Below are 21,542 nucleotides of genomic sequence, written 5' to 3'. Positions count from 1 at the left end.
AATGGAAGAGTGCTCCTGTTGTTCCACATCTTCACCAGCATGTACTGTCCCTTGAGTTTTTGATTTGCACCGTTCTGATGGGTGTAAAATGAATCTCAGAATTGTTTTGATTTGCATCTCCCTGATGGCCAAGGACCTTGGACGTGTCTTTACATGTCGCTTGGCCACTCAAGATTCCTCTGTTGAGAGTTCTGTTTAGCTCTATACCTCTTTTTTCAGTTGGGTTATTTGGATTTTTGGGTGTCTAACTTCTTGAGTTCTTTATAAACTTTAGGTATTAGGCCATTCTCAATATGTTAATCCTACTGATCTATGAGCATGAGAGATCTTTCCATCTTCTCATATCTTCTTCAATTTCTTTCTTCAGCAACCTGAAGTTCTTGTCATGTACGTCTTTCACTCACTTGTCAGAGTTACAGCAAGATGTTTTATATTATTCAGGACTATTGTAAATGGTGTTGTCCCCCTAATTTCTTTCCCGGACCACTTATCATTTGTATAAGGGAGGGCTACAGGAAGGCTACTGATTTTTTTTTTAAGTTAATCCAGCCATTTTGCAGAAGTATTTATCAGGTGTAGGAGTTCTCTGGTAGAATTTTTAGGGTTATTTATATATACTTTGATATCATCCACAAATACCGATACTTTGACTTCTTCCTTTCCAATTTGTATCCCCTTTATGTCTTTTAGTTGTCTTATTGTTTTAGCTAGAACTTCAAGCACTATATTGAATAGATACAATGAGAGTGGACAGCCTTTGGATGTCTTTGGTATGCTTCTGGGTTTGGTTTCCAGTATTTTATTGAGTATTTTTGCATCAGTGTTCATAAGAGAAATCGGTCTGAAATCCTCTTTCTGTGTTGAGTTTTTGTGTGGTTTAGGTATCAGGGTGACTGTGGCTTCATAGAGTGAGTTTTGCAGTGTCCTTTCTGTTTCTATTTTGTGGAATACTTTGAGGAGTGTTGGTATTAGCTAATCCTGGAAGGTCTGGTAAAATTCTGCACTAAAACCATCTGGTTCTGGATCTTTTTTGGTTGGGAGACTTTTAATGACTGCTTCTACTTCCTTAGCGGTTATAGGGCTGTTTAAATAATTTACCTGATCTTGGTTTAATTTTCATTAAGAACTTTCCAATTTTGTGGAGAACGGCTTTGGAAGTAAAACCTACTGATTCTTTGAATTTCCTCAGTGTCTGTTGTCATGCCCCCCCCCTTTATTTCTTATTTTGTTAATTTAGAAACTCTGCCTTGGGTGGGGCAGGGGTGGGGGTGGTTATAAGGAACTTTTGGGATAGCATTTGAAATGTAAATAAAGAAAATATTTAATAGAAAAAAAAGAAACTCTGCTTTTTACTTAGTTTGGTAAGGATTTGTCTATCTTGTTTATTTTCTTTACTAAAAAAGAAACAGCTCTTGGTTTCTTTGACTCTTTGTATTGTTTTCTTTGTTTCTAATTGATTGATTTCAGCCCTGATTTTATTTCCTGCCTTCTATTTCTCTTTGGTATATTTGCTTCTTTTTTTCTAGAGATTTCAGGTGTACTATTAAACTGATGGCATGAGAACTTTCATATATATATATATATATATATATATATATATATATGTATGTATATATATACATATATATATATGTACATATATACATATATACATATATATATATGAAGACATTTAATGCTATGAACTCTTTTCTCAGCAGTACTTTCATTGTGTCCCACAGCTCGAGAGAGACCTTCTCTCCTGCGGGCGCCACCTGCTGGCCTGTGTTATTACTGCGTGCGTGCACTCTTCACCTTGTCATCTGCAAACTACTCTGCCTCCGTGGTGCTCTCTGTCGATCACATTGGTGAGTGGATGCCGGGCACCAGCATGTGGTCTCACTTTGTCACAGGACAGCAACAGCCATCGAAGGCAAATGATGGATTTTCTTTGGAGCATCTCTTCGGTAAATGCTGTTTTAAAATGTGATCACTATGCGGTTTTGTTCCCCCACGCTGCCACATGCTCAGGGCTGTCTCTGGGACCGTTGGCCATCTCCAAGTCTCCAAGTGATCCTCCCTAACCTGTCCTTTGTCAGTTTTGCTTCTTACCACACCCAACTCATCCTAACCGACTACCTCCCCCTTCTTCAGCCACGCCCATCCATCCCTGCATTTTGACCCGTCATCCTTCCGTCTCTTCCTTGTGAAATGGTCCCCAGTGTTTAAAATGCTACTCCGGTGTATCTCCTGTAAGAATCTGAACCCACTCAATTCTCCTTCCTGTCACTGATTTGTAATTAATATCTCCAACCCGTGTCCTTGGCAGCTCTGATATGTTCCCTGCACATCCTGTCCTCTTAGGCTACATCAGTTCTGCTTCCTGTCTCTCTTGCTTGTCCCCAGCCTGATGTTCTTGCTGGGGATCAGGGTAGAATATGTAACTGTGATAGCATGACTTGCTTTATCAATAGGATAGGATCTGATGTTTCTAGTACAGAGTTGGGAACTGTGACAATTTTTATCACTCATAATTTTTTTAAAAAATTACAAAATGTTCAAAAGAGGTAGTTCCATTGGGGAGGGCTGAAAAAGAGTTATTACGTTTCTCAAAGTCGTTCTCTTGGGATTTGATGGTGTGAGCAACTTGGTATACGAGTTTCTTTAACTTCTATGTACTTGATGATGGAACTGATACATTTTGGTGTGTGTGTGTGTGTGTGGGTGTGTGTGTGTGTGTGTGTGTGTGTGTGTGTGTGTGTGTGTGTTTTGTTTTTAAAGTAGGAAATGAAATAAAATTGATTTTATGTACAAGTAGAAAAGTCTTGGTAAGAACCAAGAATTCTTTTCTTTCTGGAGGATGGATGCTATGCTCAACCACCTGGGAAGGTAAACCCAGTTACAAAATATGACAGAGCTGTTCCTCAGGGAGGGGTGCCTACTGAGGTCACTGGGGAGCAAGCACTGAGATTGACAGATAGGGACTCTGAAGAACACGGTGTGTGGGAGAGGACCCAGGAGACCTCAATCTACTGTAAATCAAGGAGACTAGCAAAAGTGATTCATTTTCCCTATGCCAGCCTGTAGAAAGGTATGCCAACACAGAACAAATGTGAAATGGCTGGCTTGTCTTTTCTGCAACAGTTTTTAAAGCTTTGTGTTGCAAGAAACCTCTGCTTCATTTCCTCAGGTGAACAGGCTGGTTCACCTGAGAAGTACACTCTTTAGACTCCTCTAGCATAACCCAATATATCACACACATGCACATGCATGTACACACACACACACTTCTACATGCTATTTGTTCAGGATACAAAGTCTTGTCCTATTCATGAACCTTCTGGGGCTTAAGACCATTCCATCTTCTGACATGGCTCGGTTGTTTAATTGCCTGAGGCTTCCAACTCTCAAAGTTATGAGACAAGCAAACACCAGACACCAGCTAGGGAAGGGAGGGCCTAAGGACTCCTCCTTATCTGGACTCTTTGATAAGCTTTAGAAAGTACACCTCATACCGAAATGGACCCCTACAACCTATTTCTTACAGCTTGGAGTCCTGGAGTGGAGACTGTGGGACCTGGGCTCAGACCCTTCCCACTCTTTTGAGAGAAGGAATAGTGTAACCAGCGGACATCCATGGTGCTTATTAAAGTTGGATTTGAGGTCCCTGATGCTTCGGTTCTGACCCAATGGCCAGGAAGCCATGTCCTGCTAATCCTCTGGACAACTCCAGCAGGAATGGCCACAGGCTCCTCTTAGGTGGCAATAAGCTGGGAGATGACTTCCCGTCCTGGGTAAATCTACCTTGAGGCAAATCTACCTCACTTTTGGCACAAGTGTCTCATCCTTAATGGAGGCTCAGGTGACCTCTAAAATTGTTGGGGGTTGGCTGTCTGCCTTTTTTTTTCAACCTCTTCTAACTGCCCAGTCCGGCTGTGCTTGCTGCTGCTGGATTTCTGCCTGGATGCTGCTTTCAGTGCTGTGAATAGGGGCATTGTCTCAGCCTGGAAGTGGATACATGAAACTTTGTTCCCAGCTCTGGGGTCCCCAGAACAAAGAGCAGCTGTGAGAATTCCTCTGATCGATGCTCCTCAGCGCCAAAGAGAGCAAGCCTGCCCCTCTGCAGCTTAGACACCTCTTGGAAAGCTAGCTGGTGACAACACTGTCACTTAAGCCCAAATGACCGAGGCCCAAATGACCCAACGTCTAAATCTGAACATCACTTGATTCTTTCTAGCCTTTCTTCTTTACGGCAAAACTCATTTGTTCCGGCTCTTCTACAATTCCCGAAGGAGTCGGTGCTGCACAGCTAAAGAGATAAATTTCATGAGAGATTTATAACATCAGAATTATCAAGGCTTTACCTTATAATAATCGGTTCTTCTAAGTCAGGATTCCTTTTCTTTGGCCAGAGCGTGTGGTTTGGAAGTTAAGCAATGAATGAGTTCCCTGAGAGTTCAGTTAGCCTTATGAAATGCAGATGAATAGCTGAGGCACAGCTAGCATGCCAAGGGCACTGGGTGCGTTAACGAGCATCCACACACAGAAGCACATTTGCCTTAGTATTTTATTGCAACAAAATAAATTTGCAGAAGGTCGGTAGGTCACATGCATTGGTTAATATCACTACTGACTTACATATTAATAGAAAATCCATTGCAGTATAAAATGAGAGTTATTTTTAAAAGCATCTAAATCCATATCATATAAATTCAGAATAGCAGAGTGTTAATTAAGTTCAGTCTCTGAATGCTGGGACTACATCTTACTACAATTTGCCATAGATTTTCTGGCTGAACTTTTGCATAATTGCTTATTGATTTCCATTAACAAAACCCAGGAAATAGAAAAAAAATGGGAATTTAAAGCATATCTTTAAGCTTGATAGCCTGCAGTTTAAACCCATCTGGTTAACCATTTCACACCATACTATCAGGACTAATGGATGACTGAGAAGTGGAATAAAGACTTACGTGGCTACTTAGGGAGGCAGCCATATGAGCCATAGAGGAGAGCTATATCTGAGGCTTCAAAGGAGCTCCCACGGGTCGTAGGTGACCTATGGAGTTCTCTTCATTCTTCAAACCGTGACACTGTTCTATATAGCTTCAACTGCCAACTCAACACAGTCTACAGTCACTCAAGAGGGGCCTCTCAATTGAGAGATTGCCCAGACTAGCTAGCGGATATATCTGTGGGAGTTGTCTTGGTTGTTATAGTAAGGTCTAGCCCACTGTGGCAGCACCATTCCTTAGGCTGGTGGCCCTAAGCCGTACAAGAAAGCATGTGTCTGAGATTGAGCCAGGTAGCAGCATGCCTCCATGGTCTTTGCTTCAAGATTCTTCTTGAGTTCCTGTTCTGACTTCCCTCAGTGATGAACCATGATCTGGAAGTGCAAGCTAAATAAACTCTTTCATCCCTGAGTTTCTTTTGGTTGGAGTGTTTTAGTACAGCAACAGAAGGAAACCAGAACACATATCTGTGTGTAGTTAACCTTTATCATAGTCTCAATCGACTTAGCTGCCTGTTCAGCAACTGCTGCTGAGAATTCTCAAGTTGGGAGTGGAAATGAGGGCCTGGGAGACCCTGTAAGGAAACAGAGGCAGGTTCAGCCCTTGGGAAGTGCAGTACACACCCCTGCTCTCAAAGTCACAATCTAGCCTCTGGATACTTTACAGGGTTCCGACACCATAGCTGTCTGTGTCCTGCCACTCGGATGTTACTTTTGCATGCCCTCCAGTTAACTAAGCTATAGCTACCAGCCTGTGATTTCTGGTTCCCTTTCTGCCTCCCTGCATGAAAAGCCCAACGCAGGGGAGTGTGACTTCTGTGGAGACTGCCCTTAGCCAGTCACTCTTGGGAACTGAGACATAAACACTCCAGCTTCTTCCCCCATTCTGGTGAGGTTGTTCTGAGATGTAGCCTACTTTCCAGAGCACTCACCCCTCCATGGATATTCCCACCTGTCATGATCCTTTGCTTCCTACTATCTATCTACACTGGCACTTCCCAAACACCTTTTGTGCTTGAAAGAAGCAGGAGTAAGGACCATCTGATTCAGGTCCCAAGTCACTGTGCAAGGGAACAAGTTAGAGTAGGTTACCACATAGGTGCATGCGAAAATGACAAGCAAAGACGTAGCTATTCCTGTCACCAATTCACTGGTTAACAGATGTCAGCTCTGCATACAGCTTAGAAGCTTTGCTTTGTATTTCAGGGTAAGGGTTAAATATTTCATGTTCTTATGACACCATAGAGGAGACAGGAAATCACTTTGAAGGCTGAGCATGCCACGCACAGCAGTAGATCCCATGGGAAGATGAATGCAACGGCACAGGTTTAACAAAGACTCTATTGGAGATTTGGAGTCCAAACCAAATGAAAAGTTGAATAAATTATGAGTTGACAAACAAGAATTCAATACTAAAAATTTTCAGCAGTCGTGAGCTGGTACTGCCATCTTCTACCCAACTCTAAGAATGGAAAACATGTCCAAAGTATAAACTGACTACCACTCTTTTCTCTGATTATTAAACCAGATGCAATGGTACACACCTATAATTTGACACTGGGGAGGCTGAGGCAGGAGGATCTCGGTGAGTGATGACAGCTGGGCTACTTGTCTGTTGCCATGATGACAAGGAAAGACTGATTTTGGCTCACAGTTTAGGGGTACAGTCCTTCACTGAGAGGAAGCCACAGTGGCAGGAACTTGGAGCAACTGGCCATGGTGCATCCCCGTTCAGGAAGCAAAGGATGCTGTTTTTTGGGGGCTCAGTTCACCTTCTTCTTTTTATACAGTCCAGGATCCCAGCCCAGGGAATGTTCTCATCTACACTGGACACCTCCCCTTCTCAGTTAACCTGATCAAGATGATCCATCCCCCATAGGTGTGCCCAGAGCTCCATCTCCAAAGTGAGTCTAGATCTCATCAGGTGACAGTTGAGAGTCACTGGGCAGAGAGTGTGGTGCCCGTGTGTGCTATGAGGGCCTGTCCACAAAGCTTTAACTAAAGGGGAAGACTCACACTGAATGTAATTGCACCACTTGGGCTATGATCACAAACTGTCTAAAGATTCCACTACCTTCATCCTGGGCTACCCAGACTCTCACTGTGTCTTCGTTAGGGTTTTACTGCTGTGAACAGACACCATGACCAAGGCAAGTCTTATAAGGAACAACATTTAATTGGGGCTGGCTTACAGGTTCAGATTCAGCCCATTATCATCAAGGCAGGAACGTGGCAGCATCCAGGCAGTCATGGTGCAGGAGGAGATAAGAGTTCTACATCTTCATCTGAAGGATGCTAGCAGAACACTGACTTACAGGAAGCTAGGATGAGGGTCTTATAGCCCACACCCACAAGGCCACACCTAACCCATCAGGGCCACACCCTCTAATTGTGCCACTCCCTGGACGGAGCATATACAAACCATCACATACAGCAAGAAACAGATTGCTGCTCTTCATAAATTAAGCAGTCTCAGGTATTCCATTGTAGCTGCACAAAAGATACTATGATACATCTTTCCTTGTTGTGTTGACTAAATCCTTGGCAAGAGCAACTTGAGGGAAGAAGGGTTTATTGGCTCATAGTTTTAGGGGGCCATGATGACAAGAGTGAGAGGTAGCTGGTCATGTTGCATCCTCAAAGGGCAGAGAGATGAGAGCTGGGGCTCAGGCAGCTTTCTCCTTCCATATTCAGCCCTGGATCGCAGCCCATGGAATTGGAGTTGCCTACGGCTAGAGTGGATCTTCTACCCACAGTTAAACCTTCTGGAGAAATCACCATAGACTTGTCCAGAGATGTAGTCGCCATGGTGATTCTAAATCCAGTCAAACTGACAATGAAAATCAACCACCACACATACTTAGACAGAATATGAAATATGTTCGTCACCATACATACTTAGACAGTATGTGAATTGTATGTAAACAAACCTGATGAAATAAACACGACGGAGATGGATAGATGGTTCAATGGGTGAAGCACCTGCTGTGCTCCCATGAGGATTAGAGTTTGCATCCACGTAAATGTGATGGGCATGGAGACCATGTGACTCAAAAGGAACACCAGTGACTCAAAAGGAAGAGAGGAGGTGCCCCAAGCAAGCAGGATAGCTAAACTAGCGAATGAGATAACTCTAGGTTCATGTGAGACACTGCTTCAACATATATGGAGGGGGTGGCTGTGAGGGGGGGGCATTGAGAGACTGAGGAAGACACTGGACAACAACTCTGAGCTAACCATACATGTGCACCCACACACGTGTAAACATGTATACCTAAACATGTATACCATATAAGCATATACTTATACAACAATTAAAATAGTACTGCCTGGAAACACTTATCTTAGTTAGTGTTTCTATTGCTATGACAAAACACCATGACTAAAAAGCAAGTTGGGGGACCAAAAGGTTTATTTGACTTACACTTCCACATTGCTGTTCATCATGGAAGGAAGTCAGGACAGGAACTCAAACAGGGGAGGAAACTGGAGGCAGAAGCTAATGCAGAGGCCATGGAGGGGTACCGCGTACTGTCTGCTCCACATGGCTTGCTCACCCTGCTTTCTTATAGAACCTAGGACCACCAGTCTAGGGACGGCACCACCCACTGTGGGCTGGATCCTCCCCCATTGATAACTAATTAAGAAAATAAAATTCCTTGCAGCTGGATCTCACGGAGGCATTTTCTTGGGTCAAGTTGACATGAAACTAACTAGCACAACACTCATATGTTAAATTTATCTAGTGCTGCATTTATTGCTAATTATGGGAGCAAATGACCTGAGGGAATCTACATCAAACATTCCATGTGCAAAATTGAATAGAACTCACTCGCTAAGGTATATTAAAAATATGCATTTCCACGGGCTGTTAAACCATCACAGCCTTCCTCTGTCACCTTGGTCCTCAAGCAGTGTACCCACAGCTGAGTTTCACCCTGACGCTGTGTAAGCTTGTCAGCCTGTGTTAGCTTTCAGTCAGGAGCTCCAGGTTTTCTGTGCCAGGAGAACTTGGCCTTCCTATGGGCACGGAACAGTAATCAGATGCCTGCTGCGACCGCCTCTAATTCCACAATCTATTAGAGTAGAATTTACATTTTGTTTTCATCTCTTCCCCTCTTGGACTAGATGCAAAATGGAAATGATTGGAAAACAGCCCTTGAGAGTGGAGCAGCAGGGAGCCTCCTCAGGGTGGCGGTGATTTGCCTGGCACACAGGGGTGGGCTCACCCCATTGTCTCTTAGAAATGGTCATTTTCATTCAGGTAAGTAAAGAATGAAGTAAAGATGTTAGAACAGAGATCATAGCAACCTGGAGCCCAGAGACGAAAGCACAGGGTGAGTGACAGCCACCTGAATTGGTTCTGCCTCTGCCAGTAAGGACTCCATGAAGGATCCAAGGATTTCTTGTCTGCTGTGCTTCGATGCATGGACACTTGCCGTTTGCCGCAGTTTCTAGATCTCCCATGGGGATACATTCCTTGGTGCACAGTCTGAGCCACACTGTATGAAGTTGCTCCTTCACATATTTATTTTCTAGATTAGAGAAATGGAGCTAAACTTCCCCCATGAAAATCGAGTGCAAATAAAAAGCTTTGAGAGTGACTGCCGGCATGTCATTCTGAAGAAAAACAGGCAACACAATGTTTTTACTGCAGAAAATGGATTTCTGAATGCCTCGTCTTGATTCAAAGTCCTATGACAGAAGATATGGAACCTTCTGAAACATACGCTCCAGAAAAACTCTAGCACGCATTCCAGAAACCCCTACAGGCGTGACTGACCGAGGCAGATTAAAAGTAGCAGAATGAAATCACCAAGGTTTCTGCAGCCAGCATTCTCCCAGCCCCCACCCATCTCTGCCATATGTATCCTCACCAACCCAAAAACAGTGTGTCACTCAAGACCGGGAGGCAGTTCTTGTCACACTGGGGTGTCTGGGCAGGGCAAGAGGCACAGGTACCTAGCATCATTTCTGAGTAACTCCCAGTTTCTGCCCCTCACATCCTGGTCATGCTGCCTTTAGGTTTTATATTCTTTCACAATAATATTCTGGCCATGGCTGGCCTGGCTGCAGCTGTATTCCCTGGTAGGAAAGTAGCCAACATCCTTGTTACACAGCCAAACAAGAACAATTGCCTTTACATTTTGTGGTCCCAGAAATCTTTGTTTTTATACACCCTCCATGCTATGGATTCCTTTGAAGTGTGCGTGTGTGTGGAGGGGTGTTCTCTGTGAAATAACAAATCTAAGTGGAAGTTTTTGTTAAAGAAAGGCAGAAAGAAAGCTGTTCCTGGAGTTATTAGCATCAAATCCTGAGCCCTGCCAGCCTGGCAGATATGAGCAGACTATAGGCACTAGGTTCCTTGGTTGCCATCTCGTTCCTGGGACAATAGCTGTCAGATCAGCACCAGGAAGGATTGATTTTGGCCCATGGTCAGTCCATCATGGTAGAAAGAGCAGAGGCAGCCAACCACACTGCAGCTGGGAAGCCAAGAGACATGAAGCTGGTGCTCGGCTTACCCTGTCCTTTATTTCGTCCAGGACCCCAGTCCATGGAATGGTGCCACTCACATTTAGGGTGGGTCTAAAGACCAGCTCAGTTAACCCAGCCTAGAACTGTCTCACACACATGCCAGAGGCTTGCTCTTCTATGGTCCCATGTCCTATCAAGTTGGCTTTTGATAAGTGTTGCCCTGAGACAGCAACTTCTAATCCAGAGAATGGCAGTATATGGTGATAATGTTCAGAAAGAGGGGCCATCCTGATAAAGGAATGCTGGTTTCATGGATTAGACAGGGGAAACCAAGATCTTGGTGCTAGCTTTTATTCTATGCTCATTTTTATACAACTCAAGAAAATGAACACTTCCGGGCATGCTAAGCTATTGGCATGTTCCTCTGTAACAAAAGACTGCAACAAAATGACAAAGACCCCGATAGAACTGACTTCAAAGCTGGTGCCTTCCCTCAGCAGTTACATTGATACCTACCTTCTGATTTACAACCTCACCCCTATGACTTTTCATCTGGCCATATCTTTCACACAAAGATCCTGTGAGAGATCATTTTACAGCCATCAGCCTGACACCAATACTGACCAAGGTAACTGGGGGTCTTCTGGCTCCCTCCTGATTATCAGTTTGGCACTGTATGCACCTGACAGCATGGCCTCCTAGAGAAGTCATCTTCCTGCTTTGCAGGTAAGGCAGAGGAGAGAGAGCTCTTCCTCTGCCTCTCCAGCCATTCGCACATGGAGAGAAGAGATCCTGCTCCCTGCTGAGAGCCGGTCATCACCGAGCAGGAGCGTGCCACCTTCCTTCTCCAGTCTTCTTGCTACCCTCCCATGCATTGAAAGCACAGAGATCAATGCAGTCGCATACCACATGGTGATATACTGCTCGAGGATGAACCACATAGCCAGAGATGGCCCTGTAAGATTAAGCTGCTTAGACACATTTGTATAAACACAGAACGTGATGTCCACTAAGTAATAAAATCAGCTAACAAAGCATTTCACAAATCATCCCCATAAGCTATGTGTGACTGCCTCCTACCCTCTCCTATCAGCTTTTCTTGCTGAGAGTTTCTCCTTTTGTTTTATTTTGAGCATTCTTTGTATTAAATGTAACACAGTGGTTTTTCCTTATGGTATTTTCAGACCTATGTCATTACACCTTGTTTTCAAAGATTTGCCTCCCCAACTTCCCTCTCCTGTATCTTGACCACTCTGGCTGCCTCCCTTTCTTACCCCAGACAGTTTCTGCTTCTACAAGCCTCCCATTACTCTCTCCACACCTCCTGAGACCTCTTCTTCCCCTGACACTGTTCCCTGTCTAATGCCATGACACTTGCATATACACGTATAAAATATATACTTGGGGCTGGAAAGGTGACTCAACTATCGAGAGCACTTACTGCTCTGGCAGAAGACATAAGTTCAATGCCCAACATTCATTCAGGTTGTGTACGGCCATGTATAACTCCAGCTTCAGGGGATCTGATACCCCCTTCTGGCTTCCAAGTGCAACTGCGCTCATGTGCACACACCCCTCCCAAATACTTTCAAACATACACACTCATCATTAAAGTTTTTTTTTAATCTTTTAAACATAAAAAATAAACAAGGTCATACATATTCTCCCCCTGCTCTGTGTTTATGTGTGTAACATTTTAAATCTGGGGTTCTACACATGAAAGAAACCATGTGGCTTTTGTCTTTCTGCTCCGATTGATTTCAGTAAGCATAACAAATCCTCCATCTTGCCCCTTACACAGCCCTGCCTGACACGACGCACTTCATGTTGGTTTCTGGGGGAGCTGAATCTGCTCCCTAGCACTTCAGAGCGTTTTTTGGTTTTTTGTTTGTGTTTTTGCCTTGTCAGGTTGGATCGGGAGTTTGCAATAACAACATAGTAAGTCATTTCTCCTTCAAGTTCAGTACAAAAGGAGAAAAATAAAAAAAAAGGCTGCCTGGGGAGGAAGAACTGCAAATCCACAGCTGACAGTCAGATAACAGAATTCAAAACACACTCCCTTGATTCTGTTTTACAGAGTTAATGAGGCAGGAAAGACACGGTGCCCCCTTTCTCTCTGGTGTGTTGTTTACAAACTGTCGGCTTTGAGGACTTTGAACGCACATTCTGAAGAGAGAAGCTCATTCAATGTCTTTAAATTAAAAGTACATCTCAGTTTTCAGAGCGAAGCAATGGATAAAAAAGACCCTAAGCTATCTATATTATTAATTAGATGTCTTTGGGAGCCATTAGTATATATCTCTATGTACATATAAATAAATATATGCACAATAATTTATCTCTAATGCAGAGTACTGGGATGGGAACCAGATAAAAGCCATAACTTCAGTGTGACAATTAACCAGCCCCTCTTTCCAGAATTCAGTTAGCGTAGCAGCTAAAGACAGAGGTGGTTTCTTTGCTGTTGTTGTTGTTGTTTTCTGTTTGTAACAGAAAAGAAGGCCTTGCCCAGTGGACAGTGATGGGAGGGAGTTAGTTACCAGGGCTCCACTATCCTAAGAGGATCTCTGTGACTTACAGATGGCCACCCTCTGCTCTGCGCTGAGACTGTTCGAATGAAGAAAAAGGACCGGGACCCAAGAGCCGAACATAGCCAGCTGGACTGCACACCCAGACAGCCTGTCTTAGTTAAGACTCTGATGTGGAGTATGCACTCCATCTGCCTTTTGAATCAAACCACGGGCTTCAGCCTCCAATAGGGGAACAGCTTGTGTTGGCAAACCCTTCTGTGGGCAACAATGATAAACACTGGATTACAAAGAAAAGAAGACATCGGAGGACACTGGGAGGGAAGGAGGGTGGTCCCAGGGAGGCCATGAGCTAAAAGGACCCTCCTATTCTAAGACCCTGCTCATCCACCCTTCCATGAACACCTATGTTTGCCAACTGTGTCACAGACGGAGCCAAACCATAAAGCTACACTCAGAGGATGGGGATAACCCTGAAATAGAAATAAAAATAGAAAGGAGAGGTCCAGATCCTCCGCTGACCCCGGAACTGTGTGCTTATGAACAAGATGTTGTATAATCCAAGTGAGAGTATGTGCAGTACATAGGGGAAGTCCAAGGATTACTTTCCAAGTATGTTGGTGAGCATCTGTCACTGCAGGAAAATACCTGAGCTTTACAAAGAGAAATGGCTTGTCAAGGCTCATAGCTTGAGAGGTTCTAGTCCTGGGTCAGCTGACCCTGTTGCTTTCTGATCTATGACATGGCAGCATGTTATGGTTGGAATACATGGTGTAACATGTGGCAGAAGCTGCTATCCCCTTCCTTCTGGGCAGTAGTGGAAGGACAAAGGTCTTCAAGAGTACCTCTCCAATGACCTACAGACCTCTCTCATGAGGCCACTCCTCTTAAAGATCTCACTAGCTCCCAACATGCTGCTCCATCCATTCAAGGTGACAGCAGAGGGGATACAACTCAAGGTTGGATGGACAAGGACTCAAACAAGCTGTGTCTGACACTACATCTTCTGGGGTCTGGGGGAGGACAACAGACCAGATCTGTCAGCGAACCTGTTGACACCTTAGTTTTTTGGGTTTTTTTGTTTGTTTGTTTGTTTTTTGTCTTAGCTTAAATCAGTAGGGAAACTACCCAGGAGAGAATAAAATTCTAAACCGATTAAGACCAACTGTCTTTGAACAGGCAGGGTGAGTCGGGAGGGTAAGAGCTATAGTAGTTAATCTTTAGAAGCACGGACTCATGTCCTCAGATACCTAACAATCAGCCTGTGACCCACAAGAAGATCCATGACCTTCAAGAGCCTCATCCAAACCACCGTCGCCTGCCAGGTCAGGTCTGATCTGTGCTTGGTAGGCATTCAATGCCATCTGCCGAGGGACACTCTCATGTAAACGTCTCTCCAAATAAACAAAGCACATTCCGGGCTGGGAATCTCTGCTCACTTCTTAAGGAGCTTCTGAGAGGACCCAACTGCCGAGCTCTCCACAGATTCCCAAAGCGCTTGTTCTCTGTAAATGCAGAGTTCAGTTCTAAGTATTGGTCCCCCATAGTAAAGTATAAGGTTTTCTCTGAGGCTTCTCTGGGTTCTAGAATTTCTCCCGTTCTCTATGAAGGAATGTAGATGCCACCAGACTAGAGGACAGTAACCGGCAGCAGGGAGGTGACTGGGCAGGTAACTTTTCCACACAGAGGATCCCCCACCAGACTGTACAGCCTCCTGGGTCCCTATCAGGCCAGCTGGAGGGCCTGTGTAGAGTTGGAACACTATTTGTGACAGTCTTTCGGACTGCCACACTACCCTCTGCCATAGCTTTCCTGTAGCTGCCCATGGGATGGCCAACACAGGCACATGCTCTCACCTCAAAGACAGATGCAGCTTGCCCCAAATTCTATATTGCAATGTGGGTATTGGTTTCATGAAGTTTTCCAGTCACATAACACATCAGTTATCTGCCTTCAGGCAGACTGTGGCAAGAGGGGAAATCTGTGCTGTACACTTTAGGTGATGTCTTAGCCTTTGGATTGAGGGAAGCTAAGAATCGTCTGTACCTCTCCCAGGGGTTTTACATGACAGCAGGAATTAATTCTGGCTCTAACACAGGTGGACAATGAATGGCTCCTAAGTGAGATACCTAGGTCAAAAGAATGTAGCTCAAGACCTGCAAGATCCCAGCTTTCCACAATCGCTGAAATTCTAGATAGTCAGCTTTGTAGCATCTTTACATGGCAAAGTAAGGTGTTTGCCATGATGGAAAAGGGTATGTCGCAAGATGGCAATGTGGTTTTAGCTGCACTGTATTACCCGGGACCCAGAAAAGCAATGCTTCGCTTGCCAAAGCTGCTCTGGTCCGTGTAGGAGGCAGAGACTTAGCCTGGTCTGTTTAGGAGGCAGAAGAGAGAAAAGCTGCAGCTTTTAACTGCTGGCCTGATGTGCAACTTGGCTTCTGAAGGCTCAGGATTGCTGGTCACCACACCCATCAATGCTCAGGTACTCCTTGGAGTCCTGCACAGGTGCACTCAGTGTGGAGACAAAGAATGAGGGGAGATATTCCAAAGAGATCCCTAAAGAAGCTCTTCTTGCCCTCCCATCTTTGACCTGCTGATCTGTTTAATCAGTATATCAACAACGGGAAGCAGGTAAGTAATAAAATGAAAGAAAGGAGATTTACTTAGCATGGCCACCTTGGAAAGAGGAATACAAAGGTCCAGTGATCCTCACAAAGTTTATCGTTGGGACCCCAATGCTAGTTTTCATAGAGAGCAAGAGGTATTCACAGCTATGTAGTCCTGGTCAAGGTGCTCTTCTGCAGAGTGGTTTTGTAACCATGGACAGGAAAGAGACAAAGCTCTCCACTATCACTCTTATCAGCCTGAAGAGTTCTCCTCATCCTCTAAGGATCTCATTTCTGGCCAGATCAGGATTTGTGGCTCCTGTGCAGAAAAGAATTTCAGACTAGCTGGTTTATGAAGCATAGCTGAAGGTTTTTTTTTTTTTCTTAAATCATTTGAGATTATAATTGCTAACTTCCTCCCTTTTCCCCCTCCAACCTAAGCCCCCCATACCCCCTATTCTTTCTCTTTGTCATTATATTATATATTTAAATATGTAAATACAATCTGCTAATTACATATAATGTTACTTGTGTGTACATGTTTTCGGAGCTGACTGTTCGTCATTAGATAACTAATTGGCATTCCTTCCCTGGGGAAGACTATTCTTGCTCCAGTTCTCAGCATTTTTTAGCTGCCTGTAGATCTTTTTGTAAGGTTGAGGCCTCCTGGCCTTAACTTGAACATGTCTGTGGGTACAAAGACAAATATTTGAATGTAGTTAGGGATTAGGCTTGTTTAATAAAGTATCAGAGTGTCCTAGATCCATGGCCTCATCAGCCCTGGGTAGCTGGCTAAGCTCCCACTTCCAGGCACAATTTCCTACTTGTTGAACAAATCTAAAGTCCAAGTAGAGAGCTGTTGGTTACTTTACTGCCAAAGTATGTATGCCACTAATGCACCCTTAGGGTTGTCCTGCCAAGCTGGTCATTGTGTGGCATCATAGCTGGTTAGGACAGTGGGTGCTTCCCTCCTTTGGGAGCTTGCATACGGCCTTCTGGTAAAATGAAGAGCTGGGATTTTATTTAAGTTGTTTTAACACAGACTTGTAGTGTGAGGGCTAGAAGAAAGAGGATCTGGGGAAAAAAGTGAGACATGCCCAAGTATGGGTCTTCACTCCTCAAGAGGGAGCTGAAATTAGCAGTAGCTATATATACTATTTTGGTGGCTCTCAAACTACATTTCAAAAGTTGCTAAGAATTTTTTTCTTTTTTTCTTTGATCATCAAGATTGTACAGTGGTTCCAGAGCTGCCTTGGGTGGAATTATACAGTCTGACGATGTAAAGTCAGGGGTCTATGGGGCTGCACATAGGATTAAGTGTGCTGTAACTTGTTCACGGGGTTTCTGGTGAGACTCCAAGAAAACTGTAGGCTTATGAGCAGAAGAGAGGAAGGTCCAGAGCCGTCGTTAACCATGTTAGAATTATGGTTTCTCTGCTGGTGAAAGGCTTCAGACAGACTCCATGGTGAGGTAGGGATTCCTTTTCTTTCTCATGTACCCATAATACCACTCTTTCGTTCCTGCCTCAGTCTGACGAGGTGTCAGAGCTGGGTGAAATCTCTTTATGGGAGACAAGTTCCCCTTCTCGCTGACACCAAGCTTTAACCTTTACCTTTTCCCAGCACAGGATTCCCTAGGGAAATCCACATTTCCTGGAGGCCATTACTCTACCAGTCCAGCGCCTGGGGTGGAGTGAGGGGTGTATGTATCTCTTTAGAATATCTGTGTTCCTGCTGGGACTGGTACATTGTTGCGAAGGCCAAAGTTACATTGTTTGGGAGGCAGACTCTCATAGTGTTGTAAGCTGTGATATCTGAATGTTCAGATTTGAGTTTGTTTCCGCCACTTACTAACAAGGTATTAACCCTCACACCTCACTTGGGACAGATAGGCAACAAGAGCACTTGTCTGTATGATCATTCTCAAGGTCACAGATGTTAGCAATATGAACGCTTAGAACAACCCAAGTACGTGTTAAATGGTGATTTACAAACAACCGATGTTCCAAGTACAGAGAGCAGAGTGCAGTGTGCAAAGCTTAGCTGTGTCAGTTTACAGACGGTGTGGCAAGCCTTTACAAGCCATTGCTGTTAAAACGCACTGACTCACAGAGTCTTCATTGTCAACTTCACAGAATTCAGAGTCACCATGGAAACACACCTCTAGGCTTATCTATGAGGGCATCCCCAAACAGGGATAACCGAGCACTCTGAATATGGCCAGCACCTTCCATGGAGGCGACTCCCTGAGAAAGGGGAAGTTGCATGAGTACTAGTATTCATCTCTTCTTCTTGACTCTAGATGAAATGTGACCAGCTGCCTCACTCTCCTGCAGCGCCTTCCCTACAGCGACAGACCATGCCCTCCCAAAATGTCCTCCCTACCAAATGGACCACGCCCTTCAACCTGTGAGCCCAACTAACCCTCCCTTCCTTAAGTTGCTTTTGTCGGGCATTTCGTCACATCAATGAGGAAAAGAACTAATACAACCTGACCCTCAAATCCACAAGGTAAGAGAGGAAAACCTGGTGTCTCGCTTTAGTCTCATTGTCTGTCATTGTCTGCCTCCTTCATTTTTGCCTCAGACTTCTGCTGCATTCTGCTGCCTAATTGTCATGCCCTTCAAGGCTGAAGGAAGCCGCAGGGAGAAGTCATTGTCCTTAACCTTTCTTCCTGAGACTCTTAGATTCCAAGAACAGCAGGACAGATCCATCTACATCTTTGTAACAAAGGACCGAAGCCACCTCTAGCAGGGAAAGCCCTCAGAACAAACCCCTAAGATGGGAACCATCATCTGCGATGGAGAGGCTGTGCTCTGGGGAAATCACCCCCAGAAGGTCACAGAGATGAATGGCCAGACTTGCAGGACTGTGGCAGAGATACTGATGGGAAGGGACAGACTTTGTCCAGGATGACTCACTTTGAATACTTGCCTCGTACTCCAGTCCTTTCTGTGTTTAAACCTAAGCTGTATCTGTACTCTAAAGACAGATGTAGAGTCTCTGGGCTTCCTCATCTGTCTTCCTAGTTGGCCCCATTGAGTGAGTCTCTACTGTTTGGTTTTCATCTTTTAACTAGAATATTGAAGAAGTGGCGGAGCCTGGCTTGTTGGAGCTACAAAGACTAAGGTGTCTACCCTAAGACCCCAGCCTGAGCATGGGACAAGCAAGGAGGAAGATGTCATTCTGTGCATTCACCCAGAGGCCAGAGACTGTAGCCATCTGTTCAGATGAGGCCTGGCCTCCTCACAAGCACACTGTGGTGCTGTGGCTGTGGGCTGTGGGTATTCTGGCATAATGACGATCTTCCTTGCACAAACAGAACAGGCTACCTCTTATGTTGGACCATATTCTGTTATGACTTGGTTTCCAGCCCTCAGATAACTTCTAAGAATGGACAGTGAGACAACCAGAGAAGCCAAGTTCAGGAACTAATGGGTTCTTACGATGAACAGGAGTAGGTACCTGCCAGAGTTTCAGCTGGAGACTAGGAATCAGAATGTGAGTTATTCCAATAAGGAACTCCCAACAGCTTCCCTTAGGCGCAAAGCTGTCAGGTGACAAAGGAGCTGGGGGCCACAGGAACATCACATGCGTGTCTAGATGTGCAGAGGAGCCCACTGGCTGAACACATTATCTGGCATGCATCTGCAGACATTTCAGCCAGGCAGCACAGAAAGGAGCCAGACCCTCTGTAGAAGGATGCTGCAACCTGATCAGGGGCTTTGGATTCTACTGGACAGATTTTGAGTGGCTAAAAACAGCCCCCCAACAGAAGCACAGCAGGTTACCCTGAAAGGTCCTGTTCACTCACAGAAGGACTCTCCCATGCCATGGTGACAGTGTCTGTGGGCTGTGGCTAGCACACATCTCTTTGGGTACAGAACTTCTGCTTTGTCAGACTTTGAAATAAATATATGCACTGAATGCAGTGTAACCGCTGTGTCAGAATCACAGACAAACATGGTTGTGTCTTTCCAGTGTCAGAATTTGTGCCATAACAAATTCACAAGGGTCAATGGTTTTACTGACAGCAATTTGCCACATGGCCTGGTTTTCCTTGACAGTGTGGCTGAAGCAAACACGGTGCGTTTAGAAATTCAATCTGTCCCAGTGTCTACTGTTGTGATAAAATACTATGACTAAAAAGCACTTTGGAGAGGAAAGGGTTTATTTGCCGTATACATCCACATCACAGTAAACATTGAGGGCAGAACTTAAGACAGGAACTGAAGCAGAAGCCATGCAGGAAATCTGCTTACTGGCTTGCTTACCTGTGGCTTGCTCAGCCTGCTTTCTCATACAGCCCAAGGCCACCTGCCCAAGGATGGCACTCCTCAACACAGGCCTGGGCCCCTCTACACCAGTCATCAAAAAATTCCTTCTGCCCAGGTGTTACTAAGTGTGTATGAACTTGCCAAAAACTATAATGCAAACTACATTACTAATATTAACTCTCAGGTCACATGTTACATGTTACATATCTCATAGTAAATGCAGATGTGTGTTGGCAGGTGCAGGGTGACTACAAAGAGTTCTGAGGAGGGACTGGAGAGATGGCTCAGCAGTTAAGAGCACTGAATGCTCTTCTGAAGGTCCTCAGTTCAAATCCTAGCAACCACATGGAGGCTCACAACTGTCCATAATGAGATCGGATGCCCTCTTCTGGGGTGTCTGAAGGCAGCTATAGTGTACTTACATATAATAAATAAATCTTTGGGCTGGAATGAGCGGGACTAGAGGGAGCAGGGCCGAAGTGAGCAGGGCCAGAGAGAGAAGAAAATATGTCTGAAGACAGCTACAGTGTATTTACATATAATAAAATAAAATAAATCTTTAAAAAAAAAAAAAGAGTTCTGAGGCTGAGGCAGAGTTGGAGAGGTTTGTGAAGTCTCAAGAAACAGGAAAGCCGATAGAGATGCAGACAGAACGTGTAGGCCAGAGAGTGACCACCCCAGCTAGGTTTGCTGCCCTGGCTGCCATGCAGGCTCTGATTGAACTGGGAGGTTAAATCCAGCTGCAGAGGTAACAGGTGAGGATTGGTCCAGGGACAAAAGAGTGGATGGCAGGCCAGACAGGTAACCAGGAAGAAGAACAAGCAGTGGACAGACCACATCAGCAGTAGGGACAAAGCCAAGTGGAAGCCCTTGGGACAGTCAGGTACTCTACCTGTTGTTTCCCCACCACCACCACCCCCTCCTGACTTACACATCAGATGACATGTCACTGGGGACAGTTGCCATTATAGTACTAGTGGCACATTTCTTCATGGGTCTAGCTGTGGGAGTTACACCATTTTCTTGGTCTGTTGTGTCCAGTGTATACTGGGAGCTAGTTTTCTTGATGTGGCCTTAATATGCCAGTGTATTCTGACCATTTCAATTCAAATTTATAGGATTGGCGGGGAAAACAACTTCAGAATCCTGTTCTCTGACCTCTACTCATACCATGGCGTGTGCACTCAACAAACACACTTTCCAGACAAACGAACTAACGAACTTTAAAACGATGAGACATCTGGGAAAGAACTTAGGAGAGAATAATGGTGACCGTTTGTCTAATAAAAGACTTCCAAGAAAAGACAACAGAGAAAACAAGTAAAAGAAGAAAGTTGTGAACTTCACCACCATTAAGACCTCACCCTCTAATATGATGGCTGCATCTCGAGAGCATTTGCCTCAGTGGGGGGGGGGGGGGGGGGAGTGGCGGGGGGGGGGGGACTGGCGGGGGGGGGGGGGAGCCAGGCAGCCTCATTTTACTAATGAGGATCTGAAAAGTGCAAACTAATAGGGAACAGAGAGACATTATCCTGGGCAGAGAATGCAAGGACTGCAGAAATGCAATGTTAATCAAGGTGGTGGTAATACTACACAGTATGTTTGTCAAAAACCTGCCAGGCTATACACTTAAAAGTAGCGATTCTAAGTGACACCCCGATAAA

General features: G+C 44.8%; 1 long non-coding RNA gene across 1 annotated transcript in view; it reads right to left on the bottom strand.

Moving 5' to 3' along the window:
• Window positions 1-4,448, bottom strand: part of Gm46072 — a 47,397-nt gene extending 42,949 nt beyond the window's left edge. The window contains exon 1 of the long non-coding RNA XR_001778764.1: window positions 4,344-4,448. This is a non-coding gene — a long non-coding RNA (predicted gene, 46072). The remainder of the gene's footprint in view (window positions 1-4,343) is intronic.
• Window positions 4,449-21,542: the final 17,094 nt, after the last annotated feature.

This window comes from Mus musculus, chromosome 8 (assembly GCF_000001635.26).
Source record: "Mus musculus strain C57BL/6J chromosome 8, GRCm38.p6 C57BL/6J".
Lineage (NCBI taxonomy): Eukaryota > Metazoa > Chordata > Mammalia > Rodentia > Muridae > Mus > Mus musculus.
This window is presented reverse-complemented; position numbering and strand designations above follow the sequence as displayed.